Raw genomic sequence first — 14,833 nt, forward strand, 5'->3', positions numbered from 1 at the left:
TATATACAGTTTTAACCAAATTAATGAAAAATTTTTGTGTATTTTTTCATTTTTAAAAGACTATTATTTAAAGTTTTGATTTTCAAATTCTATTCCTATGTGCAATTACGTAAAGCATTTATTTATTAGTCATTTTGTACAAGAAGACCTGAATAAAAGAAAAAAAAAGAAAGTGAAAAACGGCATGGTTCAGTCTGTATTCAATCAATATCAATTCTTTCTTTGGGAGTGAATAATATGCTTCATCGTTAATCCTTTGGGATTGTTTTAGATCATTGCAATGCTGAGAACAGCTAAGTCATTCACAGATCTTCAATGAATAATATTGCTGTGACTGTGTACAATGTTCTCCTGGTTCTGTTCACTTCAGTATGCATCAGTTCATGTAAGTCTTTCCAGGTTTTTCTGAAATCATCCCATTTGTCATTTCTTATAGCACAATAATGTTCAATTACAATCATATACCACAGCTTGTTTGGCCATTCCTCAATTGATGGACATCCCTTTGATTTTCAATTCTTAGCCACTACCAAAAAAAAGTGCTACAAATATTTTTTTTACTACCAAGTCTTTTCCCTCTTTTTTTCTGAATATCTTTGACCTAGTGGTGGTATTGCTGGATCAAAGGGCATACACAGTTTTATAGCCATTTGGACCTAGTTCCAAATTGTTCTCCAGAATGGTTGAATCAGTTCACAACTCCACTGGGACATTAGGATCCCAGTTATCCCACATCATCTCTAACATTTTATTTTTTCCTTTCTTGTCATATTAGCCAATCTGATAGGTGTGAGGTGATACTGCAGAGTTGTTTTAATTTGCATTTCTTTAATCAATAGTGATTTAGAACATTTTTTCATATAACTGTGGATAGCTTCTTTGATTTCTTTGTCTGAAAACTTCTTGTTCATATCCTTTGACCATTTATCATTTGGGGAATGACTTGTATTTTTATAAAGTTGACTCAGTTCTCTATATATTTAAGAAATGAGGCCATTATCAGAGATACTTGTAATTTTTTCTCCAATTTTCTGCTTTCTTTATAATTTTGGTTGCATTAGTTTGTACAAAATCTTTTTTTAATTTTATATAATCAAAATTATCTATTTTTCATTTTATAATGCTCTCTATATCTTCTTTGGTTTTAAATTCTTTCCTTCTCCATAAATCTGACAGATAAAGTATTCCATGCTCCCTTAATTTACTTATCACACTTTATGTGTAAATCAGGTACCCATTTTGACCTTATCTTGGTATATGATAAGTGATATTGGTCTATATCTAATTTCTGCCATACTATATTCCCAACAGTTTTTGTGAAATAATGAGTTTTTGTTCCAAAAGCTTGGATCTTTGGGTTTGTCATATATTAGATAATTACAGTCATTTGTTAGTACTTAATCTATTCTACTGATTCACCACTCTATTTCTTATCCAGGACCAGACTTTTTTGATAATTACCTCTTCATAATACAGTTTGAGATCTGGTATGGCTAGACTACCTTCTTTAGCACTTTTTTTTTTTTATTGATTCCTTGGATATCCTTGAGCTTTTGTTCTTCCAGATGAATTTTGTTATTATTTTTCTAGCTCTACAAAATATTTTTTGATAGTTTGATTGGGATGGCACTGAATAAATAGACTAATTTAGGCAGAACTATCATTTTTGTGATATTGGCTCAGCCTCCCCATGAGCAATTAATATTTTTCCAATTATTTAGGTCTGACTTTATTTGTGTAAAAAGCATTTTATAGTTGTGTTCATATAGTTCCTGGATTTGTGTTGTCAGGTAGATTCTCAAGTATTTTGTATTGTCTACAGTTATTTTAAATGGAATTTCTATTTCTATGTCTTGCTATGACTTTGTTGGTAATATATAGAAATGCTAGTGATTTATGTGGGTTTATTTTGTATGCTGCAACTTTGCCAAGTAAGTTTTTTAGTTGATTCTCTAATATTTTCTAAGTATAACATCATATCATCTACAAAGAGTGATAGTTTTGTTTCCTTATTGCCTATTGTAATTTTAAAATTTCTTTTACTTTTCTTATTATTGTAGCTAATATTTCTAATACAATATTAAATAATAGTCGTGATAATAAATATCCTTGCTTCACCCCTGATTGTATTGAGAAGGCTTCTAGCTTATCTCCATTACAGATAATGTTTGCTGATGGTTTTAGATAAATATTACTTATCATTTTAAGATAAACTGCAATTATTCCTATGTTCTCTGGTGTCTTTAGTAGGAATGGTTGCTATATTTTGTCAAAGGTTTTTTCTGCATCTATTGAGGTAATCATATGATTTCTGTTGGTTTTGTTATTGATATGGTAAGTTATACTGATAGTTTTCCTAATATTGAACCAGCTCTGCATTTATGGTATAAATCTAACCTGGTTATAGTGTGTGATCCTTGTGATATATTGCTGTAATCTCTTTGCTAGTATTTAATTTAAAATTTTTGCATCAATATCCATTAGGGAAATTGATTTAGATTTTTTTTTCTCTGTTTTGACTCTTCCTGGTTTGGATATCAGCACAATATTTGTATCATAAAAAGAATTTGGTAGGACTTTTATACCTATTTTTTCCAATTTGTATTGAGATTAATTGTTCTTTAAATATTTGGTGGAATTCACTTGTGAATCCATCTGGTTCTGGGGATTTTTTTTCCTTAGGAAATTAATTGATGGATTTTTTTCAATTTTTTTCTAAATATTTTATTTCTTCTTTGGTTATTATGGGTAATTTATATTTTTGGTAGATATTCATCCATTTTATTTAGATTGTCAAATTTATTGGCATATAATGTGGCAAAATAGCTCCTGACAATTGTCTTAATTTTCTCTTCCATGGTGATGAATTCACTCCTTTAATTTGATATTAGTATTTTGGTTTTCTTCTTTCCTTTTTTTAAAAAATCAAATTAAACAATGGTTTATCTATTTTACTATTTTTTTCATAAAAACAGCTTTTAGCTTTATTTATTTGTTCAATGATTTTCTTACTTTCAATTTTATTGATCTTGCCTCTGAATTTCAGGATTTCCAATTTGGTGTTTAATTGGGGGTGTTTAATTTGTTCTTTTTCTAGCTTTTTTTTTTAGTTGCATGCCCAATTTATTGATCTGCTTTTTCTCTATTTTATTTAAGTAAGCAATTTGAGATATAAATTTTCCTATAAGTCTCACTTTGGATGAATCCCATAAATTTTCATGTTGTTTCATTGTTCTAATTTTGGTTAATGAAATTATCTATTATTTCTATGGTTTGTTCTTTGATTCACTTACTTTTTAGGATTATATTATTTAATTTCCAATTATTTTTAATCTCTTTTCCCACTGTCCACTGCTGACTGTAATTTTTATTGCATTATGATCTGAAAAGGATGTTTTTCCTATTTCTGATTTCGTGGTCAGTTTTTGTGTAGGTGCCATGTACTGCTGAGAAAAAGGTATATTCTTTTCTATTCCCATTCAGTTTTCTCCAAAGATCTGTCATATCTAACTTTTCTAGAATTTTATTTACCTCAACTTCTTTCTTCTTTATTTTTGTTAGATTTATCTTGTTCTGAGTATAATTTTATTATCTATTTTCTCTTGTAACTCATTCAACTTCTTCAAAAATTAGGTGCTATACCATTTAATGCATGCGTTTAGTACTTTCAACTTCATTGTCTATGGTACCTTTCAGCAAGATATAGTTTCCTTCTTTATCTCTTTTAATTTGATCTATTTTTTTCTGTTGCTTTGTCTGAGATCAGGATGGCTATCCCTGTTTTCTTTGCTTTAGCTGAAGCATAATAGACTCTGCTCCAACCCCTTATCTTTACCCTGTGTGTATCTCTCTGCTTCAGATGTGTTTCTTGTAAACAACATATTGCAGGATTCTAGTTTTTAATCCATTATGCTATCCACCTCCATTTTATGGGTGAGTTTGTCCCATTCACATTTATAGTTAAGATAACTCTATTTCCCTCCATGCTATTTTTTTGCTTTTTTATCCCCCTCTCTCTTACCCCTCATCCTTTCCATTCTCACAAGTGTTTTACTTCTGATCATCACCTTCCTCAATCTAACCTCTTTTTTTTTTTTTATCAGACTCCCTCTCCTCCTTCTATTATCCCTGTCCCTTTTTACTTACTTACAGGGTAAAATAGATTTCAAAATTCAACTGAGTGTATGTTATTCTCTCTTTGAATCAGTTGTGATGAGAGTAAGATTTAAGCTTTGCCCATTTTCCCCTCTTTTATAATAGCTCTTTCATGTCTATTTTATGTGGGATAATTTACCCCATTCAACCTCCTTCTCCTTCTAGTGCCATTTTGTTTCTCATCCCTTTATTTTTGGAGGGGTATCATCCCAGCAAAACCACCTTATACTCACACCCTCTGTCTATATATATTCCTTCTAATTTTTCTTGTAATAATAAAGTCTTTAAGAGTTACAAATATTATTTTGCCATATAGAAATATGAAGTTAAACCTTAATGAATTTCTTATGTTTTCTCCTTATTATTTTTTTTAACCTTTTATGTTTTCCTTGAGACTTGTATTTGGAGGTCAATTTTTTTTATTCAGCTCTGGTCTTTTAATTAGGAACTCTTGAAAGTCCTTTATTTTATTAAATGTGCATTTTTTTCCCCTGAAAGACTATATTCAGTTTTCCTGTGTATGTGATTCTTGGTTGTAATCTTAACTCCTTTGCCTTCTGGTACATTTTATTCCCAAGCCCTAAAGTTCTTTAGTGTGGAAGCTGCCAAATCCTGTGTAATCTAGACTGTAGCTTCACAATATTTAAATTATTTCTTTTGGGCTGCTTGAAATACTTTCTCCTTGATCTGCGAACTCTGGAATTTGGCTATGATATTCCTTGGAGTTTTCATTTTGGGATCTCTTTCAGGTGCTGATGGGTGGATTCTTTCAATTTCTATTTTGCCCTCTAGTTCTAATATATCAGGGCAAGGTTTTTTTGTTTGTTTAGTTTAGTTTAGTTTTTTTTTTTAATAATTTCTTGAAAGATGTTGTCCAGGATGGCAGAAGGAAAGCAGTGATTTGCTGGAGCCCTCCCCCAAACCCCTCCAAATACCTATAAAAATGGCTCTAAACAAATTCTAAAGCAGCAGAAGCCACAAAAAGACAGAGTGAAAAAAATTTCCAGCCAAAGACAGATTGGATGGTTGATTGGAAAGGTATATCACACGGGGCTGGGAGAGGAGCACAGTGAGGCATGGGCGAATAGGCCACAGAGACCTTGGAGCAGGCCTCAGAGGGCTGAATCATGGGCAGCTGTGGCATTTTCCAGACTTCTCAACCTAAATGCCAAAGACAACTTGGAAGGTCAGTGGGAAAAGTCTGATCACAGTGAGAGAAGGAGCTAGGTCTCAGCCACCCCCAGGGACCGCGGCTGTTCCCTCAGCTTCTGGCCTACAGACTGAGGGGGAATCAAGTGGCTGATCAGAGGGGGACTGCAGGGATCTCTTTGCCAGTTCTGAGGCAGGAATCTCTTGCTTTACTGGTACTTGGATCTGGGTCACTGTTCTGAGGGGCAGTCCTGGGGTGAGAAGGAACACTGGTGTGGTGGAGCTTCTTGTGGTGGTAGAGAGAAAACACCTCACCCCTTATCATACCACCTTGGAAGAACTGAAAAGTTTCATGTCCCTGGAAGTATCTCTGAAAACAGCTGTACAAACCCCTGAAACTTGGAACAGTCCATTCACCACTTTGGAAGCAGACTCTTACCTTAACAAAGAGTTTAAAACTCAAGTAATTGGCCGGGATCATGAGTAAGCAGTGCAAGAAGAGTCATACTATATTATCTTACTGTAGTGACAAAGAAGATCAAAACATACAACCAGAAAAAGACAACAAAGCCAGAGCTCCTACATCCAAAGCCTCCAAGAAGGATATGAATCAGTCCCAGGCCTTGGAAGAACTCAAAAGGGATTTTGAGAAGCAAGTAAGAGAAGGAGAAGAAAAACTGAGAGTTTCGCAAGAAAATCATGAAAAACAAGTCAACAGCTTGCTAAAGGAGACCCAAAAAAATACTGAAGAAAATAACACTTTAAAAAATAGCCTAACCCAAATGGCAAAAGAGGTCCAAAAAGCCAATGAGGAGAAGAATGCCCTGAAAAGCAAAATTGGCCAAATGGAAAAGGAAGTCCAAAAGATTACTGAAGAAAATACTTCCTTAAGAATTAGAATAGAGCAATTGGAAGCAGTGACTTTATGAGAAATCAAGACATTGTAAAACAAATTCAAAAGAATGAAAAATTAGAAAACAATGTGAAATATCTCATTGGAAAAACAACTGACCTGGAAAATAGATCCAGGAGAGAGAATTTAAAAATTATTGGACTATCTGAAAGCCATGATCAAAAAAAGAGCTTAGACATCATCTTTCAAGAAATTATCCAGGAAAACTGCCCTGATATTTTAGAACCAGAGGGCAAAATAGAAATTGAAAGAATCCACCGATCACCGCCTGAAAGAGATCCCCAAAAGAAAACTCTTAGGAATATTGTAGCCAAATTCCAGAGTTCCCAGGTCAAGGAGAAAATATTACAAGCAGCCAGAAAGAAACAATTCAAGTATTGTGGAAACACAATCAGAATAACACAAGATTTAGCAGCTTCTACATTAAGGGATTGCAGGGCATGGAATATAATGTTCTGGAGGGCAAAGGAGATAGGATTACAACCCAGAAAAACTGAATATAATCCTTCAGGGGAAAAAATGGTCATTCAGTAAAAAAGAGGACTTTCAGGCATTCTTGATGAAAAGACCAGAGTTGAATAGAAAATTTGATTTTCAAATACAAGACTCAAGTGGAACATGAAGAGTGGCTTCTCTCTCTGATGAATACCCTTAACTTGGTGTCAGCCCACTTACGCTGCTGTTGCTGTTGCTGTGACCTCCATTGTTCTGCTGTTTGCTGATGCTTCTTAACATTACTTAGCCTACCAGGACATTGCAATCTTCACAAGGCTGATGCTAAAGGATTCCTCTTTGGGCTTTTGATTAGAATTTTCCTTTTAGAAGCTAGTTACTTTAGAGAGGACTCATGGGGTGTAACCAAGTTTCTTCAGCCAAAATTCACACACTTTCCATGAAATGTCACTATACTTTATCTTGTGCTTTTCAAAAATACCTAAATGTATATCAAGGACTTTTCTCACTTAGTCTAAAGCCTATAATTAATGGATTGATTCAATAGAAGTAGTTAGACCTTATTCACACTTAGTTTATACCTTTGATGGACTGACTCAATTGAGAAGTGTGTTGCTCTATAATTATTGACTTAGGGTTGACCCACCTTTTAAATTGAGTTAAAAGGTTGACCCACCTTTCAAATTAGTAAGGCAGAGAAGATGGTATGTCATCTGAGCTTTGAAGTAAGAAAAGGGGAGAAGGATGTAATACAATTCAAGAATGGGATGAAGTACTTTGTACAAACACATAGGAGTAGTAGTCTAGTTTTTTTTTTGTTTTTTTTGTTTTTTAGGACAGATAGTAGTCTAATTTACCTAGAAATTAGTTTATGTGAGAAGGGGTTCTGGGAAGGGTAGGTAGAATCATTTTGTGGGTAGCCATAAATGCTAGACCCAATGAAGGATCAGTATTTTATTCTTTAGTCTATAAGGAACTATTGTAGGCTATTTATTTTTTTTTTTTTAAATCAGGGGAGTAATGAAGTGAAACCCTTAAAGCTATGTCTTAAGATGATTATTTTGGCAGCTATCTGGAGATAAGATTGTCAGGAAGGGGTAGTGGGTGGAAGGGAGCCTGGACTATTATAATAGACTAGGTGAGAAATCATAAGGATCTTAACACAGGTGGTTAGAAAATTTCTATCATGAAAAATCACTTACGTCACTTGAAGTAATTGGCATTTCTTAGAGTGATGTACAATAAATAAAAAGTAAGGTGTTTAAAAAGGGGGGGGGAAGAAAGATGTTGTCCAGACTTTTTTTTTTAATCATGGCTTTGAGGTAATGCATTAATTCTTATATTATCTCTCCTTGCCCTATTTTTATGTCATTTTTTTCCAATGAGGAATTTCATATTTTCCTCCATTTTTTTTACTTTTTGATTTTTTTGATGTCTCATAGAATCATTAGTTTCCACTTGTTTAATTCTACCTTTTAAAGAATTATTTTCTTCAGTGAGTTTTATACTTGCTTTTCCATTCAACCAATTTTATTTTTTAGAGTTATTTTCCATAGTAAATTTTTGTATATCTTTTCCCATACTACTGACTCTTTTTTCATGACTCTCTTGCATTACTCTCATTTCTTTTCCCAGTTTTTCTTCTACTTCTCTAATTTGCTTTTTTAAATCCTTTTTAAACTCTTCCAGGAATTCTGTTTGGGCCTGAGACCAAATTACATTTTTCTTTGAAACTTTACATGTAGCCATTTCGACACTATTGTCCTCTTTTAAGTTTATACCTCTATCTTCTCTATCACCATAGTAACTTTCTATAGTCAAGCTCTTTTTGTTTGTTTGTTTGTTTTTTGCTATTTTTTTCCTGCCTTTTTTTTTTTGTAACTTGGTGTTTTTATGTGAGAGTTGGGCTCTGGTCCTGAACTGTCCCACACTTTTTGTGCTGGAGCTCTGGGTCTTATTGCTGAATTTCACTGGGCTTCAGGGCTTAGCTAATTGCTTTCTCTGGGGAGTAAACTTTTCTTCTAGCTTGTACTGGGTGGTAGGGCCTTCTTGTTGTCCTCTCCTGGGTGTTGGGTTTAGCTGTTGGCCCTTGCTACTGAGTTGCTATGATAACAGAGTCTTTCTGGTGTCTGGCCCAGGGGCAGGGTCTTGCTGTTGGCCTGCCGAGGAGCAAGGCTTTAGTACTGGTCAGCAATGGGATCAAGGCCTGGCTGGTGGCTTGTGCTAGACATGGGGTCACTGGGGTGGGGCCTTGCTATACTGCACAGACTGCTCACTTGCCTAGGGGTTTGCTGGTTTACAGAAAGGTTGGGACTCACTGGTGGACTGCCCCTGGCTTGAAGTCTTGCTGCAGTCCATCTTCACCCTCCATGAGGCTGGCTGGCTGCTGCTATTCTTGGACCTCACTCCCCTCCCACCCCAGTGAGGAGACCTTAACTTCTGTGATGGTAAGCTGCTTCCCTGCTCCTAGATCAATCCTGAAGAAGTTTTCTAGTTGTTTGGAGAGAAATTTGGGAAAGCTTCAGAGGGTTCCTTCCTCAATCCACCATCTTGGCACCAGAAATCCCATATGTTTTGCTTCTGACTACTGCCTCCCTTAATCTATCCTTGCTTCTCTTATCCTTTTCTTCACCCTACTTCCATAAAAATAGATTTCTATACCTCCCTTGTGAGTGACCACAATCACTCTTCTCTGTCCTGGAACTAACACCAAGGCCCATGCTCCCCTGCAGCTGCAATGCTGGAGCACTAGTGTACCTTTTCACCCTGGAACTGTGTCTGGAACTGCATATGGGCAATGTAACAGGATGCTGAACCTAGCCTCAGGAAAGGGCCCCCTGTATTCTCTTTCTCATCAATTGTCTGACCCTTCCCCTACCATATGTGAGCGAAGAGTTCCTGAAGTTGCTGCTGTGATGATGCAGTCACCTCAGCAGGCTGCACTCCAGGCCCAATCACAACCCTGGTATGATAGATCTTTCATGCTGACCTCCTAAGTTGTCTTGGATTAGCAAATTGTTTTGGGGTGAGTTTGGTTCTGCTGCTCCAGAATTTGATTTGAGGTATTATTTTAAAATTCTTTGGAAGGGAATGTGGTAGAGTTCAGGTGAGTTTTGCCTCTATTCTAATAAAGTAAATAACAGGCAAAAAAAAAAGTACATACAAGATCTACATAGTAAAAGTGGAAGATAATCTGAGAAGGAAGACACTAGTACTAGAGGGGTACAAGGGTGGAGGCCAGGAAAGGTCTTCTCTGCAGAAGTAGAACTTAGAAGGAAGCTAGTAAAGAAGACAGGAAATAGATGTGAGGAGGGAAAGTATTCCAGGCATGCAGGAAGTCAAGTGAAAAGACACAGTGAGAAGATGAAGAAAGGAATGCAAGGAATATCAAAAAGAACAGTGTTGCAGGACTATAGAACCACCTCTGTTCAGGACTTGATCACTTCCTTTCTAGACTGTGGTAAAAGCATGCCAAATGTTCTCCTTTCTTCTACTTTCTCCCATCTCTCTTTCATCTTTCAAAATCAGTATCAAAGTAGCTATACTAATGAACTGTTCTGATAATGTCATTCCATGGTTCAAAAGTCCACAGTGGCTCCCCATTGCCTAAAGGATAAAATACAAATCCTATAGCCTGGCATTTAAGCCCCTGCACAATCTGACTCCAAATAACTTTCCCAGCCTTTGTTTCCTTTTACATGTTATATGTTTCCAATCAAACTGGACAAATCATTATGCTTGCCCATATCTCTCCCAGTACTGTTCCTTTAAATACCCCATCCCTGGAATGGTCTCCTTTTTTTCCATCTATGCCACTCTCAGATTCTCCCAATTAAAAGTAATTAATGTCTCCATCCTTGAACCTCTCAAGCCACTGTGTGATCTTTTCTTTGCATTTGATCATTTTTAAAAATGTCTTTTATAAGGGCCAACTATTTTTCATCTTTGAATCTCCAGTGGCTTCAACAAATATTTACAAAGTACCTACTGTCTGCAAATAGTAGGTGCTTCAGAGGTGCTTGTGGAATTAAAATGAAAATAGCAGGCCTTATTCTGTCAAAATTTCCCCTGCTATAGAATCAAAAATTCATCTAATTTTCAATAATTTCATTTTATAAATGAAGACACTGAAGTTGGGAGAGGGGCAATTACTTACCTAAGGTCACACAGCTAATTAGTCAGGAGTGGAACCTGGATTCCTTGGCTTCTGATCTAGGCTCTTTACTTCACACCATCCTGCCTCATTGTTTCCACAATTAAAGAGGGATGAAGAAACTAAAGCTGTCATGACAGCTCACCTTAAATGACTCACAGGAATACCCAAGGAGGCAAGAATTCCCAAACTGTCAATGTTGGAAATTGCACTTGATTTCAGAAAGAGGCCCTTGACAGAGCTTCAAGTCTGAGAGAACATATGGAACAAGACATTCTGTCTAAAGAGAAATGTGGTACAAAATCTATTGGGGGATTCAAAGGTGTCCTTGTAAGTCAAGGACATTGGGAGGGACTAAGGTATGTTTTGCATTCATTTTCACTATTATGCAATGGGAATTGGTCCTAACTTTCCTCTGCTGTGGGTCTTGGCAATCCTAAATGGAGTCACTCATCTCCATATTTTCAACAACAATGTCTCCTATCAGTCCTGGCAATAGAGCCAGGACTCTGCTACCATAAGGCCACATGACACGGATGGAACCAAGAAGTTGTAGGACTTTGTTTTTCTCCTATGACTTTAAGGACCCATCTCTATTCAGGAAGGGAAAGGATGGTGTACACTGAGTAAGAGTTGGAAAACAGTGTTATATCCTTATATTGTGGCTGGTTTGGATCAAGGATCATGGCTTTAGAATCAAAAGAAACCTCAGGGGTCTTCTAATCAAACTCTCTCCTTACACTTGATGCTCAAAGGGGTCAAGAGGCTTGCATAGCATTACACTTGGAAATTGCTAACACAGAAGGGACAGTCCTGCCTGCTTTGAAAATAAAATATCTTCAATGGCTACTCCTTGAAGTATTAATGCTAATGACAACCACAGTCATTTCAGTAACAGTTGTCATAATAGCTTAAGTTTATACATGGTTCCTGAAGCTGGGGTCCCACCCACCTTGGTGTAGGAGGAAGAAGAAGTGTAGGATCTACATTAATCATCCCTATTTTTGTTCTTGTATGGATGCTTTTAGCAGTAATATCAAGATAGTTCCTTGGTCCATAAGCTCCTTCACAGCAAGGATTGTTTCATTCTCCAGTATTCACTCTCATCCCTAGCACGCAGAAGATGCTTAATAAATGCTTGGTGATTATTACCCTGACAATCTATCAATCAAATTTCTCTACTATTTCCCACAATGTTAACAGTTCTTTTTGGCGGCTCCATGAACCAAACTTAATCTCTGACTTGATCTCTGACTCTGATGGGACAGACAAACAAGAGCACATTAAGTATATGTCCAGTAGAAAAAACCTGCACAGCTCACTATGAATTGTTTCCAAGACAATATACCATCAAAATATCTGAATTAGATAGTTCACTAAGAGCACTCCCATCCGTCATTTCTATATCCATTTTTCCTTTCTCAACACTCCCATTCACACACACGCACACACACACACATACACTCCACTATCCCAATCCCAGTACTTTCAAGCTGCCTGCTCTTCTGATAAGTAACTAATGCCTTAGTATGATGTAGCTCAATGAGACTTCTCCCAGGAATACTTGTACTTTAAAAGAGGAGCCTACAAAGGGCAATGCTTAACCCAAAGGCATAAATTCCTAATTATGGAATTTCAGTCAGTGTGACACTTGATTAGCAGAGGTATTTATAAGGCTTGCAAAGGAAAGACACTTTAATTCATGCTTTGGAGTGACCATTCAGTCCACTTATGCAAAAAAAAATCAACCCTTCTCATTTCCAGTAAAAAGAATTTTTTTTCTTCTTTATTCAGAGAAAGTAGGTAAACACAGGAAATGTTCTCAGATATTTGTTATTTCCCTTTCAAGATAAGAAGCAATAAATAAAACACAAGGCACATTTGTACTGTGCCACAGAGGCTGGTCTCTAGCAGCATGGTGTAGACTGTGAAAGACCACTAGTCTGAGAAACTGCATTGTAGACAAAGCTCTGCCACTAACTAGCTTTGCAACACTAGCACAAGCCCTAAAAAGCCCCTCTGGTCCTCATTTTTCTTATTTGCAAAGTAAGAGGTTAGATTAGATAGATGATCTTGGACGTGCCTCCCAGAAGAAAAACTGCAAGGCTCTATGATCCTTCAGCTCCAAGGATCCCATAATGAAAGCGAGACCACAACCATTTGCTATTTCTCAAAGGTTGGGGCCTTTCTTTGGACTCTGCTGTTTTTCTTAGCTTAAAAGAATGATGGGACAGGATGTACGGCAGGCTCATGTGTCCATCTACACTCTCTTTTGTCTTTCTGCTCTCTTTGCTTCTCCTCTCTTTGATGCATTTTTAATGACTCCAGCAACAAGGAACATGCAAGCCCATCCTGAGGAGAAGCTATAATTCCTTTCTGTGCATGGGATTCACTGGCTCATTTGCAAGATTGCTGCTTATTCACAAATTAATTATGCAGTGGCATCTTTAGCTAATAAAATCTAAACAAAAAGCATTTAATCCAATTCATAGTTTTCTCTCAATCAAACTGAGTGTGTCAAACATAATTACATTCCACATGCAAAACAGGGATGAAGTGAGTGTGGGCCACACCTGCTTAGCACATCTTCAGGCAGACGACATACAGTAGGAGAGCAGTTGGAGGCACAGATGGCAAAGCAAGAAGACTTGGGAAAAAATCGAGTTGCCAATTTCTGCTTATGCACTGAAGAGGCCAGTTAGTGGGTTTCAGTCAGAGAAACACAACCATCAGATGTTCATCTTCCTCATTACTTTTGGCTTGAATTAACTTAGGTGAAATGGAAACTCTTCAGCAGTGCTAATTTTTCAATCGGTATCACATACCTACTAGAGGTCTAGCTCTGTGTGAGGTACTATTGGAGAAAAGCCTCCCGTGAAATTGGCATTCAAGCACAGGAGGCAAACTTAACAAATGAGAAGGTAGCTAAGTGGTATAGTTGATAGATAGTAGGCTGGGGCTAGAGTCAGAAAGACCTGAATTCAAATCTAACTAAAACACTTACTAGTTGTGGGACCCTGGGAAAGTCGCTTAACTTCTGTCTCACTTACTTCAACTGTAAAAATGATGACAGTAATAACACCTACCTTCCAGAATTATAAAATGATAAAATGAAATATTTGTAAGGTTTTTTGTAAACCTTAAAGTGCTATAGAAACCTTATGTTAATGATGATGAAAGGAAGCATGAGCAATAAAACACCAAAATGTATGGAGCTGACCACAAGTGCAAAATTTAAATTTAAAGAAAGGTGAGATTAGTGTAGGGCTGAGTAGTGAGAGAAGGTTTATAGAATGACAGAATCTGAGATTTGGAAGGGACTTTATAAATCATGTAATCTGGCCCTTTTGGTGGGGAGGAAGTACTCTTAATTGACTAATAAATAAGCAAGTGAGTTAAGACTGGCATGATGCAATGAACCCATGCTGTCTCCTTGTAATCATCCCCATTCTTTTTGAAATGCTCAAAAACCATCTGTTTTATAATATGTTCTAGCATTTTTTGCCAGGGCCTGATGTTAAGCTTCCAAGTCAAGTTTCTGAGATCCACTTTTTCCTCCATTTTGAACATCAGGACAAAATCAGCCTTTCTCCAGCAACACTTCTATTCTCTGGAGATGCTCCCATATTATGAACAGTGGCTCTGTGGTCATATCTGAAAGTTCCTTCAAGACCTGCAAAAGTCATTCTTTTGAGTTAGAAAGAAGTTTATTAAAGGTGGCAAGATGTTCTTACTATTTCTTTACCTATCAAAGAGTAAGAATTCATAGCTCTGTTGAAAAAACAGTCCCCTTGGAAAATTTCTTAACTCACTGGCTTCACCTATGGAAACACTCTCTAAAGAGAACTGAAAGAGTATTTGGAGCTTATTTCTGGATCCCTTTACTAGCAATACCCTAGAATCAAAACTTAGAATAGATAATCTAATCAAGAATGGGAGCATGCCATGTTATTCCTAGTTCTTGACCTAGATTCCTACAGGATTTCTCTAAGGATGAAATTTTTAATGGA

The sequence above is a fragment of the Vombatus ursinus genome, unplaced genomic scaffold (assembly GCF_900497805.2).
Source record: "Vombatus ursinus unplaced genomic scaffold, bare-nosed wombat genome assembly UNPS02014832.1, whole genome shotgun sequence".
NCBI lineage: Eukaryota > Metazoa > Chordata > Mammalia > Diprotodontia > Vombatidae > Vombatus > Vombatus ursinus.